This window comes from Caretta caretta, chromosome 17 (genome assembly GCF_965140235.1).
Source record: "Caretta caretta isolate rCarCar2 chromosome 17, rCarCar1.hap1, whole genome shotgun sequence".
Classification (NCBI taxonomy): domain Eukaryota; kingdom Metazoa; phylum Chordata; order Testudines; family Cheloniidae; genus Caretta; species Caretta caretta.
Window position 1 is genome coordinate 6129170 of NC_134222.1, and position 13671 is coordinate 6142840.

Here is a 13671-nt window from a genome sequence, read left to right on the forward strand (position 1 = left end):
GAAGAACTCTGCGGTCTCTGGTTGATACAGAGTGGAAGAAGGGCCTAGAGAGAGGTAAATATACAGTGAGCCCAGGAAGGAGCTGTGGGAAAGGGCCTGAAGGATGGGTGAGGTAGGAAGAAATCCAGGGAGGCAGCAACAGGCCCCTGGCCTGGAATCCAAAAAAGAGAGAAGGCCTGAGTTTCCCTATCAGCTGCCAAGAAAGGTGATGCAGGAACACTCAAACACAAGAGGGGAATGGCCGGTTGAATTTAGAGCCATGTCTCAAGGGAGAAAGACCTGAGAGGCGTTGCTCTGCACAAGAACGGAAGGACAACTCTGCAGAGTCCAGGAAGGGGTGTGAAGAGTCAGTGGAAAAGTGAACCCAGGTAGGGGCAAAGAGTTATTTTGTTTGTTTAGTTCACGGGACTTCTTGTTTGTTCTTGCTGTAGGTAGGTTTAGTCTTTATTTTCTGAGAGTTCATGTGCATATCAGGTTTGATTTTGTCAAAGGCTGTCTGGAAAGCCTGCTTTCCCAGAATTTGCATGAACTGCCTTTAGAAGCTAACCTACCACAACATCAAAGCAACCCCGTTCTCAGGAGCAGCTTCCTGGTCCCTAAAAACTATTCTCTGTCCAGAGCTGTCCTCTTGCAAGAACTTTTTTCAAAACATGCTTTTCTGGGGCTGGCCCTTTATGTGTGCCAGAACCCAGCAGCCACAGTCCTAAAGTGGCCATTTTGCAACTGGCAACTGCTTGTTGCATTTTTCTGTCTTCCAGCTGGTAAATTCCCATTGTAATCCCCCCCCCCCCCCAGTTTTGCCTTCATTTCTCACTCCTTACTGTAATTATCTCTAGAGAGACCAAAAAAAGTGGGGATGGGGGAAGTTTGCATAACAACTTATCTATAGTATATGGGCCAAATCATGAAGTCCTTACTCTGCTTTTATTCATTTCTTACTCAGGCAAACTCCAGTTGAAGCTAATCTGGAGTATGTACCTGAGAATTTTGCCCTGCATTAGCGGAATAAAAAACCCTGTGCAGGTAATTCCCATATAACTTGTAGGTATTCGTTACTGCTTAGCTTGACTAGCAATTTATGTATTGTCTGAAATTTTTGAAATGAATGAGCTGTGTGTGTGTGTGTGTGTGTGTGTGTATGTGTATAACAGGATTAATCCTATTGGGTTTATATTGTTCCCCCTTCAAGGGTGGGATATCAAACTCCTCAAGCCCTCAGAGCTTTGGGCACTCTTTTAAGTATGAGAGCTGCAGCTGTACTGATCCTCTAGCTAGGTAACCTGTTTGCTGATGTTACAGATAAATGCTGAAATGTTATTTAGGTTAATCATAATGGAACTTTATGTCAACAAGATTAATTAAAGTGAGCAGATTAACAAACTGCATGTGAAATCAATTACCACATGAATCAAGTGTTTTTAGGGCTGTCTTTGGGTTGGATTTACCTGCCCTCAAAAATACAGTTCTTCCTGATGCACAGGGAGGTCGGGGGCAGAGGGAAGAATGAGGTTTCTGTGCAGTTTAGAAAATGAATTGTATTTACTATCCCTTGATTTCCTAATGTTCCCAACAATCATTGTTCACAGCAAAAGGAAGTTCAAAGCAAATTGAAATAGGTTCTTTAGAAAAAGCCCAAACAATTCACAGCTTTCACAGGACTCTTGAACTGTTCATTTTGAGCTGCCTTACTCATGCGCTATATTGTTTTGTCATTGTCATCACTTATTGAACAGAAAAATTATTTCAGCTTTATAATACCTTGAACATTAAAGAGCTTTTCATGTGTGATAAAGGTTCCATCTAGTATTTACTTACAGTATTAATCTGGTGAAGTCATAATACATAAGAAAATATTCACCAGCTCTGTAATTTAGGTTACACCCTGTAACACAAAAGTTGTAATGTTTTCAGAGATGCTTTCATTTAATGGCTAGTTATACTGAACTTTTCACAGGTTATATCAATACTAACTGTCTAATAATAGAGACCACTTGTATGCACAGCAGAACAATAGATAAAAACCAAGAACAGATCAACAGACAAATGCAGATAATTCAAAACGTACTAATGAAATAAGCTTTGTAAGCTATATTTTTCTATAATGTCATAGCCCAAAAAATAAAACCAACCTCAAGCTCCAAGTAAACATTAAAAGTAGAATAATGTTTCAGCAGGTGTGCTTATATTGCTGTTCAAACTGAAAACCACTCGGCATGTCTCAAAGCTTAGCCCTTTGAACAATTCATGGAACTGTTTTCTTTTCCAGATTTCTGTTGAAGTCTATTTTTTGGGTGGAAGGAGTATGGGGGACAGGAATATTATTAACCCATTCTACTAATCTGCAAAGTGTAACCTTCAGAGACTTTTATTTACCATTCATTCACATCAGTTGAATGAAACATTCAATTTTTCCTAAATATTTTTGTTTGTTCTACAGAGAAACATATTGTATATGTTGTCCCCTGTATGATCCAGTCTTAGCCATTCCTCCTTCAGCTCATGCTTTTCCTTCTAGCCTCGCAAGTGCTGTAATAGTGTTGGGGGGTTTTGGAGGCTTTCTGCAGAATGCTGTCAGTTATACCAGACTTGCTTACGTATCTAGATAATTGTCTAGGCATGACACCAGTAATAAAATATCCACTAAATGTACAGAATTTACTACTTAAGACAACATATTTTTTAAGGAAATAGTTCCCCTTGGGGGACTATATAGATGGGGGGGGGGTTTAAGGCTAAAAAATTAATTACTTTCAGTCTCAGTTTATATATTCTCTAGTGAGTTTGATTTTTACATTTTTATCTTTGTGGCCAACAAAACAAAAACAAAAAAATTTTCCACTAACCTTGCCTATCTGGAGGCAGATACCATATTATTGTAACCAAAGAGGGTTTCTCCAGATGAGTAAGAGTTACGTGTATAGTTGGAATGTTAGTGTTTGAACTATTGAACTAGGACATTTTAGAGTGACAGTTGCTCTTCCATTGTTTATTCATAACATTGTGCCTTGAAAACCAGATCCAGGACCTGAAATCGCTGGCCATTGTGAAGGCTCAGCACCTCTTGGGTTCAAGTCTTAGTATGCAATTCTGATTGTGTTCCTAGAGGACCCATGAGAGAGATTCATGACAGTATGAATACCGGGTTATAACAGCTAAGTAGGAATTGGTAGTAACTGTATTTGTATAGAGCACCCTACCCCTGCCAAAGTGCTTAGGGCACTGTACAACAGAATAAACACACACACAGTATAATGAAAATACCAGACTCAGAAAACAAAGTGGTAACCTTGACTCCAAATTCCCTTGTTTTGTAGCTGGAAGTCAGAACAGAAAACTTTTTTATTTTTCAACAGCTTTTCTTATTTAAATTCATTTGCTTAAAGGAAGCATGACCTATATGGGAGGCAGGAAGTTGTAAAGGCATAAAGAGACCAGGCAGTCTGTGCAACCAGTCCTTATGGAAACACTTGTGTTGGCAGGATTGTGTGGTGATCTGATCCGGTGCACCGGTATCTGCATTATTGATACCATGCACTACGTTTTCTCTGTGTTGTTACTACTATGCTTGTGTCAGGACTTTGCATTGTGTAAATGATACAAATTCAGTCTGTTGCCCAAATGCTCTCACAGGATAATGTACTTGTCACTTCAGATGCATCAGCAGCCATTTGAGAAACACAATTTCTTTCTACGCAATATCACACAGTGTTACCGCATATTGTGTCTTACTGTGCAGAGTCTCATTAATGCTATTAATTTCAGTAAAAACAATGCAGTAATATTACATAAAAAGATACTGTCCCTGATTTAATATCCGTTCCTATTCTCTCAAGCTGTGGGCAAGTTGGGACTGGGAACGTTATGGTGGGAGCCTACTCATCCCTTGAGGGGAGTGCCTTGTATCACTCAACTGGCTCCCCCAGGCTGAATTAGAGGTGGTGGTGTCAATTTCCAAAGGGGGTTATACCCATATCCTTCTGTCTACAAGGAAGGTGGCTGCAATTTTGGGGGCGTCAAGAAAGGGAGCAAAAAATGAAATGGTGGGATCCTTTCGGGGTGTGAAAAGTTTGGGGGACAGGGAGCTCCTGAAGGAAAAACAAATGAGAAATGTTCCAGTGCAATTTGGAAGCCTTGCTTAGAAAGAATATTTAATTCCTTTAGTGTTAAGGACCAGCTCGCTCAGCTGAAAAATATTTAAAACTGAAAAAGTAAAGGGTGCTGTTGACATCTCCCAGGGCAGAGCCCATGACCAGGGGCACTGTCTAGAGGAAAACCTTCCTGCAGTCAACTTGCCCTACCTGCTCAATTCAATTGCACATCCCCTACTCTCCATGCTCCTTCCTTTGTCTTTCTGCTTAGCTAACCCCTCCCAACAAAACCCTATCCAAAACATGAAAACAAACAACCAAACAAGGTGGAACTAACACAACGCTTGTAGACAATTGTGTTTTTCACTCTACTTGTGTAAGGCCCTTCCTTCCCTCCAGTTGTCTTTCCTATCTATTTAGCTTCTGTCTTGAAGATCTTCCAGTCTATCTCTACATAGTACAGCATCTGGCATAACGGGGTCTCATCCTGATGTCAGCTGAGGCCTCTGGGTGCTACCATAATATAAATAATTTTAATAAAATGAAGAGGGGAACCACCAGGAAGTGAATGCTGCCACAATCTGCATTGACTTTTATACAGATTCCCCTCTGGGCTTTTGAAGGGATGAGACATGTCGCATCAACCAATCCGACTGCCCCCCTGCAGGCTCATCATAACCCTTTCTTCAGCTGTGAATTCTCAACCACACAGACAATTCTCCAGGGAGGGTTGGGAAGTGCTGAGGGTGGATGAAGCTTTCTCACCACTTCTGTGAGCAAAGGATAATATCCATTCACAGTGTCTCCCCTCTGGATCTTCGGAGGACAGTTAGACCCTAAATCTTGTGCAGTCTGATGAGAGAAGCATCTGAAATCCTGAGAAATTTACATTTTTGTGGCTTTATAAATCCACAGCACTTAACAGATTCAAACCATGGGAGGGGAGGAGAGATGAGAAGACTTGAATTGGTAACCCATTCACCAGTTTGGAGCCTGGTATGATTAAAGGCCCGAGTACTGCAAAAAACATTGAAATTAGGGGGGCTCCTAGTGGGAGTTGAGGGAGCTCAACACATCTCAGAAGGCACAGTGCAGGATCATGCTTTTGGAGAGCCCTGTATTAAACCCTTCAAATTGGGGTTTACCAATGCCCAGTGAAACACATGATGCAGTGAAACTGCATCGTATGTTTTATACATACACACACACTAGCCATTTGCAAATGTCAGTGTAGCAGGATCATTTTAACTAATTTTCAGAACTTCAAAGGCACCATGTTCTACTTGTTGCAGGGCTGTTTGTGAAATAACATCCCAATCTTTTTCCTCCCGTGGTGGCCTGTTCTGATGGCTTGGGGCCCATCTCCACCAATTCTACATCAGTAGTAATCCAAAGCTACTCACCATCAGGAGTCCCTGGGGTTTCAAGGTTTCAGGATGTCTTGTAGACAGTGGGGAGCTCTGAGGCTGAGGGGAATTGCTATACAGAAGCAGGTATGTGCTGACTGCAGGGCTCCCAAAAGCTTATGATACTGGGATCAGGAGTCGTTATTACTTTTGCCCCTTCCTAGAGATGGCTTTGAAAGGTATCTGTCAACATAGAATCAGCACTATGTATATTGATGGTCATTTTTAAATATTGAGCCTCATTGTCCTCTCGCTTGCCCCAGTGTAGATGAGGAGTGAAGAAAAGACAAAGCTAACACCAGTGCAAAACCAATTAGGAGAATCAAGCCCATTATTTATTTGGTAGCTAGACCTTGAGAATATTTTTTTTTACCTTAACAATTTGTTGAACACGGCTCCACGCCCACCTGCACAAGCTGCCACAGGTGGTGGCTCCAACTTCTGTCTTTTTCAGGTCTTGTGAACCGTGCAGGGTTTGGTTATGAACTGATCCCTGCAGTTCACTTCAGCAAGTCAACCTCTGCATCTTCATCTGGAGATTTGCGTGTTCTTAACCCAAACCTCCCAAGGAAACACCCCTCATCCCTCACTGTCCAAACGTAGATGCTACCCTTCTATGAACTGCCAGCTACTGCCCCTCCAAGCCCCAGGACCCCTACTTTTATACCTTGGCAGCTGGATTTTCAAGGAATCAGTACCCAACAACTTCCATTTAGGTACTTTAAAAAGTGACCAGATCTAGCTATCAATGGCTTCAGTGCTGATTCACAGGACTTACTGGACTTACACATTATCCCACTCCCTGTCTTGTCTCCAAATTTGGTTTGAAGTTTTGTTTTGCTTTATTTTTAAATCTCATGTTTAAACATATTTTTTTAAAGGAAAATGCACTCTAACGACCTGGAAATGCCTTGCAGCATTCAGGGTTTATATTGTAATGTTTCAACAGTTTTCTTTTTTCACCAAATACTTTAAGGGACAGACCATTCTCAATTACGTTTCATGCTGTATCTTACTAGTACGTATTCTGTCTCTACTTTTATTAATATACCCATTAAAATATTTGAACACACCATTTTTTCTCCTTCTGAAAATAACAGATAGTTTGGCTGATTTATACCATATTGGAGGAGGGGATGAGACATAATTCTTATCTAGCTGACAATGTTATTCCAAGGTTCAGGCTAATATGTTTCTACATATAGTTTGTCCCTGCCCGTTCTAAAAATTATTTCTAGTGCTAACACTGAAAATCTTCCCGTGTTTGAAGCGCTAGAAAACTAAGAACCGTTATAACTTGATGAATGTTTTGCAACAGATGCTGATTCCTTCGGTAAGCAAATCTATAGTTAGTGAGACACAATCTCTTGTTGTAATTTAAGATTGCTAAAATCAGATTGAGACTTTCCAGACTCAAGAGTGGTCACATTTTTCTTAGCTTAACTGTAAATCATCTTTCACTTAGAAGATTTAGAGACAGACTGAGGAGCTAAATCTTTTAGTTTGCCTTCCTAACTAGCTGAAGCCACTAGATGAGCCTCATTATGGTGTTTCCTAAAGGATTAGACAAAACAGTTTGGTAATGTTCAAAGTAGGACAAATACCATTACAAGTATAACAGCTTTATCCTTCTAATGATTTAAATGCAAAATTAGGTGTGATTACAAAACACTGGGAGGTTGTTTGGTTTGAAGTTTAGAATTGACAAAATGCTTTAGCTATGAAATGCATGAGAATGATTTATTTGTGCTTGATGCCTATTCTGAAAGAAACCAAGTTTATTTAAGAAAACAGGAATCTTTGTATGTTTCCTTTTTTCTCCAGATATTGTATCGGTCAGGATATAGATTAAGCCTTTCTGATAGAAAATCCTGTTACCAATTTAGAATTCCATATGATCCCATTTTGCAATGCTTCCTTCTGGCGATTTTGCTGATCAAATGTTTTGGACTTTCTGTGAATTGAAATACTTGAGTTGTGATTCCAGTCCATGGCCATTAAGTGCTGATTTCCAGCCTTAGGATTAGATCTTGCAAACCTTACTCATGTTAGTAGTGCTGCTCATGTCCATGAGACTGCTTGTGTGAGTAAAGTCTACTCACGTGGTTAAGGGTTTGCAGGAAAGGGCCCATATTTTGAACATTAGTTTTATCCCTGTGTTATGTTGACTGTCTACTTAAGTGGTTTGACATGTGTAATGTACAAGTGAAGACTGGGACTTCACATTGTGAAAAACACATTTGCCAAGTTAAGACTCAACAGCAATAACTAATTTTTGGGAGTTTTGCATGTGTATAAAGTAGAGGGTCCGACTCTAGATTTTCTCTGGATATGATGAAGTGAGCTGTAGCTCACGAAAGCTTATGCTCAAATAAATTGGTTAGTCTCTAAGGTGCCACAAGTACTCCTTTTCTTTTTGCGAATACAGACTAACACGGCTGTTACTCTGAAATGTCTCTGGATATGATGCATTTTGCTTAACTAATTTTTTTTCTCATTCTTTTTGAAGCCCCACTATTCGAGCAGTATCACTCGGGTACTTTTATTACTGTCTTTCAGTGTTTCTTTACAGTGGTGGTACAAGGGGGATTCACCCAACTACATCGAAGTATTAGAATGGCTTTTGAATCTTAAGATTCAGTTATAATCCCAGCCTGTTGTTTTTCAAATGCCAGGGAAAGAAGGTGTTTGTTTTTTTGATTTAAAGAGAGGACCCTCTGAAAATGTTTATTTTCATTATTATGTCAGCTATTGATGCTCAATTTATGTTTACGATGGGATTAAATCAGTTTAACAAACTCTGATCTCAAGAAACACAAATTAAACATCACAGAATATTTAGAAAATAGATAGTATATCATCTACCTTCATGTTACAAACTCCAAAGAAGGATCCAAGAAAAAAAACAGGTTTTCTTGATTTAAACTTGTTTCCCTCTTCCCTCTTTTGGAACTAAAGATAACTTTGTGAAAATAAATAATTCTTACCTTCTTTTGTATTCCACAATGAATAAAACTGAACGGAATATGGAATGGGACATTGCTCAGAGACTTTGTTTAAAAATAATGCTTCATAAATTAAATTCATAAGGTGGGAAATAAACTTGATCATATTGCATTAGAATCACATTATGCACCCTCTGTACCGAGACAAAGAGAAAGTAACTAACATATACCCTTGGTATTATCTTAATGTAGTTCGGGGGCATTGGTGATGTGGCTTTGACAGGCTGGTATCTTCCCAAAGAGGCATTATATTTGTTTCTATGCTATGTAATAATTTGCACTAAAAGGACTGGCCTTCTATCTATTGACTTTCTATCTGACTACACATTGTTTATAATAAGACTGCCACTTTATGTGCATTATACAGTGAACTCTAGCTGTAATAAACTCCAAATTCAACCACTCCAAGGAAATGAGCCTTTGTGAGTTTGATTTAGTGTTCAGACTGTAATTACTTTTTCAGGAAAATAGCAACCAAAGGATGCATGCTCATAGATTTTTTTCCCCCCTGTAAAATGGTAGTGTAATTTGTTTGAAAGCTGCTTTTGTTTTATTTTTGATAGGACAGAGAAGCTCTTAGTATTATGAGCTTTGTCTGATTAAGTGAGCAAAATGACAAACAAGGTTGTCCTGTGCTCATCTTCCTTCTTTAGGCAGATAATCACCTTTAGAAGCCTGGATCCTATTCAGCTACTCTGTCAGTCAGCAATACCAAGAGCCTAGTAAGCCGCATTTATCAAATTAAACACTTGATCCATATCGGCACATCAGCTGGTGGCAAGGTCTAAGACGCAAGATGAAAGTTGCAATTAGGATTTAGGAGGACATTTTATTATCTGAGATTTGAATTGGTTTTCTTAGCTAATCCAAACATCTTTCCACTCAGATATGTTGACAGAGCCCTTCTGCAGATGTACTTACTTCAGTTTAAGTGGGAACTGCAATGGATGTTGCCAAGATTTAATACCTCCAAAAGGAGCATACTAGTCAAGGGCAGGATATCTAGGCTGTGGCTAGGACAATGAATTTAATTTGTGATTGAACAGATATTAAAAAAACCTCAAAAGGAAAGTAACACTCCTATGGCAAAATTGTACCATTCACCTCTCACCTGGCAAAATAACGGAACCATTTGGGAGCGAAGAGCAATTACTAGCCTAATGAAGATCATGATATCGCCTGGCAGCAGCTGTACATATGTAACACACACACCAGTGGGTTAGACAAGCACCCTCTGTATACAGTACACAGGTATTACAGTGATGGGGACTTTCAGAAAACCTAAGACAGAGAGTGCTTATACTACTCACGCTTCACCCAACTGCTTCCCTGCTTTTATACCATTACACGTTTATTCCCTGTAACTATGTCTTGATTTGTATCATCCTTAGTGTTTCCCACCTATGCGTGGAGGTGAGTGTTCCAGACTATGCACGGATACTGATAAGTATTCTCTGCTGTATCCACTCTTTCTCCTGGACATGCATGTGTGAGTCCCTGAGAGCTGACTAGCACTTTTGTAACTTTCTGGAAAGCTTCACACCAGGCAGGTGTTGCTTGTCTCGGGGGTGTTGTATGTGCTGCTAAAACATGCCTTTTTCCACAAAAGTGGGCACAGAACCTGTATTTGCTGCTCTATGCCTTGAAGACAGCCTTTTCTAAGAGCGGCCTTTTTTCTTTTCTTTGCAGCATTTAGCCTTTGCATTGTATTAAACTACATAAGTAGTTAGCCAAGCTTTTCTTAATGCTTAGTCTGCATATAGTGTTGGATTAATTTAGATTTCCTGCAGGAGTAATAGTCTGGTGGTTAAGGCTCTGGACTTGGACTTAGATGTTCGGGTTCAGTTCTCAGCTCTGCCACAAAGAGTACTCTCTGACCTTTGGCAAATAACTTTGTTTGTCTGAGAACTGTGGCGCTGTTTCCCAACCTCACAGGATGTGGAGAGGATAACTTCATGAATGTTTGTGATGCTCAAATATTATTGTATTGGAGGCCAGAAGTACCTAGATAGACAGATTATTAATTCCAGGCTATGACTAGCCTTCACATTTTGACATCTTTACTGTGACAGAGACAGTCCATTTGTAAATGCATTGCTATTCCAGCAGGCAGATGCTTTTAGCAACTGATGCTCATGACCAATGGACTGTCTACTTCAGAGATGATTATTTTAGCTTTTGTAATAAGGAGTGCTCAAGGATGTGGCTGTCAGCTATTGCGCTCCATATACATTTTAATTCCAGGGAAATGGAAATCCTGTAAGGCATCTAAGGGCCTGCTTTGGGTGGCATTTTGTTAATGCATTGGAGGTGGGGGACAGGAAGGTCATTTCTATCTTGGAATTAGTTTTTACTGCAAAATCATACCTATTAAGGTTGGAAATATAAAACCAGCAAATATAGAATTGCATAATAGAAGAAGAAAATGTATTTATATCTATCCGTATGGAATTACTAAACATTTTTTCTCAAAGCTCTAAATGGTACATAAAAGCAGATCAGATGTATATAAATGACTCCATTGTAAAGAGAAAATGTGCACAATAAATTGGTAGCTCAAGATCATGTTAAAAGGTTTGAGGTTCTCAGTATTATTTGCAGTACCAAGGACTCAATGGGGCAGCTGCCAAAGAAAATGATAAGATTTGTCTAACTGATCACCATATTTGGGGTCAGGAAGGAATTTTCCTCTGGGTCCGATTGGCAGAGGCCCTTGCCCTTCCTCTGCAGCATAGGGCACAGGTCAATTGCAGATTTAAACTAGTGTAAATGGTGGATGAATTCTCTGTAACTTGAAGCCTTTAAATCATGATTTGAGGACTTCTGTAACTCAGCCAGAGGTTAGGGCTCTATTATAGGAGTGGGTGGGTGAGGTTCTGTGGCCTGCAATGTGCAGGAGGTCAGACCAGATGATCATGATGGTCCCTTCTGACCTTAAAGTCTATGAACCAATCTTTGTCTTCAAGACACTTTGATTTACTGGGCAATGATCAGTCTGGCTAAATCATGAGTTAACAAATTTCTTAAATTGTTACAAGAGTGAATACGCCCAAACTTTCTTTGAGGGTTTCTACCAGCAGCATTAGCTACACACAATCGTTTTGAAGATGAGAACACTTGTGATTAGTGTTTTTACACTTTTAACAAAATTATTAAATGTGATTATTGAGTCTACTCAGATACTGCAGACATGTAACCAATGATGATTTGCACCATGAAATGTTTAGGAATGTCTTCTGCCCCAGTTTTGAGTTGGTCTCAATGTTTTCAATTAGATATTCCCCAGTTAGGTCTTTTGGGTTACACACAGAGTTAGCAGAGAAGAAAAATAGCGAGAGTGAGCCAGGCAAGAACTAAGTAGTAACTGAAAGTGTCAGCCAGGATTTACATCAGTTAGAGAAATCAGCCAATTCTTCGGCCCAGTCTTCGATTTTAATGACAGCAGGTTCACTTGTTTGCCACAAACGTGAGTAAGAAGGTACCAATTTACCAAGCAGACTTTCTCTTCAGGATGTGTCATTTATGTACGTCTGATTTGTTCCTAAACACCTTTTAGAGTTTTGAGAGAGAATCTTGTCAATTCATAAATTAATCTATTTTCTGTTTGGGTATACCAATATATAGTGCATCAGACTGCAGAGCACGCCATATCTGATCTCTCAGAAACTGGGCACCTTGACCCATCCTAGCATGTTCATCTGTTTTTCTTTCTTTTCCCTATCCCATTCCCTGAACAGGTAGAAAGTAAACAATTTGTTGCATTAGATGCAAAGCCAAAAATTTCATTGTAGGGAATAAATAAGTATGTGATCTACTTTAAAGTTGAATTGAAATATTGACCTTCGAATGGAGATTCTTAATTTATGATTCTGAAGTTTGCATGGCATTGTTTCCAAATTCATTGTTTCAAAAAAAACCCCTCTGCTAATAATTACAAATGAAATAACCACCTCCTCCTCTACACACACACACACACACACACACACACACACACACACGAGGTGGTTATGCTGCTTTTCTCACAGGGGCCAGAATTTCACTCAGTGTTATTTCATTTGTAATTATTAGCAGAGGGTTTTTTTGAAACAATGAATCTGGAAACAATGCCATGCAAACTTCAGATTCATAAATTAAGAATCTCCATATATATATATATATATATATACACACAAAAAACTGGCATCACTGGCAGAGATGAGGGTATAGGGGGTAGAGGTTAGATATGTAGGCAGGGACAAAGTGATGTAGGGTCTTGAAGGAAAAAGAATTTGGCATGATAGAATAACATCAGGCTCAGAAGACACATTTATTTGAGAAGTTATGGGAGTGTTTTCCTTTGGGTTTAGTCCATTCCCCATGAAAGAGTAAGGGAACAGAGTAACTGATATTACTGACACCAGGGAGCTAAATATTTAACCAGCTTCTATGCAGTGATTTTTATTCGCCTTTTCATTAACTAACAATTTGTGGGTTTGGAAAGTTTAAAATCATTTGGTAAAATAAATGTATTGTTGGAAAAACTCTGTTGGGAAAAGAGAACGTTCTAAACATGTCATCACTACAGTACATTGTGTGAACAGTAGAGGTCCTCAAGCCCTAGCTTTTTAGCAAGGATGCTGAGCATGTCTTTAGTCTCAAACTTAATTTTTTAGAGTGGTTATGTTCACATACATCATTTTATAGAACAATTGCTCAGAGATTTTGCCATGCAATTAAACACGAAATCATCTGATTTTTTCTTTAAATGTTTCACAATAGTTAGAACATACCATATTTTTATTTTCTTTTTTAACAGATGAAATAATGCTATAGAAAAGACATAACCATGGAAGATCCGATAGGATTTAAAAGCTATTCTTTGAAACCTTTTGAAGAAAAATTATAAGCATTTTAGGAGAGCAATGTTCCATTGTTGTCTCTTGATATTAGGTAGAAATGCTGCTGTCTTAGGACAAAATTCTGCCCTCGCTTGCATCCGTGCAGCCTCATATGAGGGCAAAATTTAACTCAACTATCTAGAAACTATCAGTTTGTGTTCTATTCAGTGTGTAACTAATCTTTTACTTTCTCTCTTATGCCTCTCTGTTCCCTGAGGAACATAAGGCCTTCACCACTGTCTGCCATCTTTGCTGGTCGCCTGCTGATGTCTTAGCTTCTTCCCATGTCATTTAT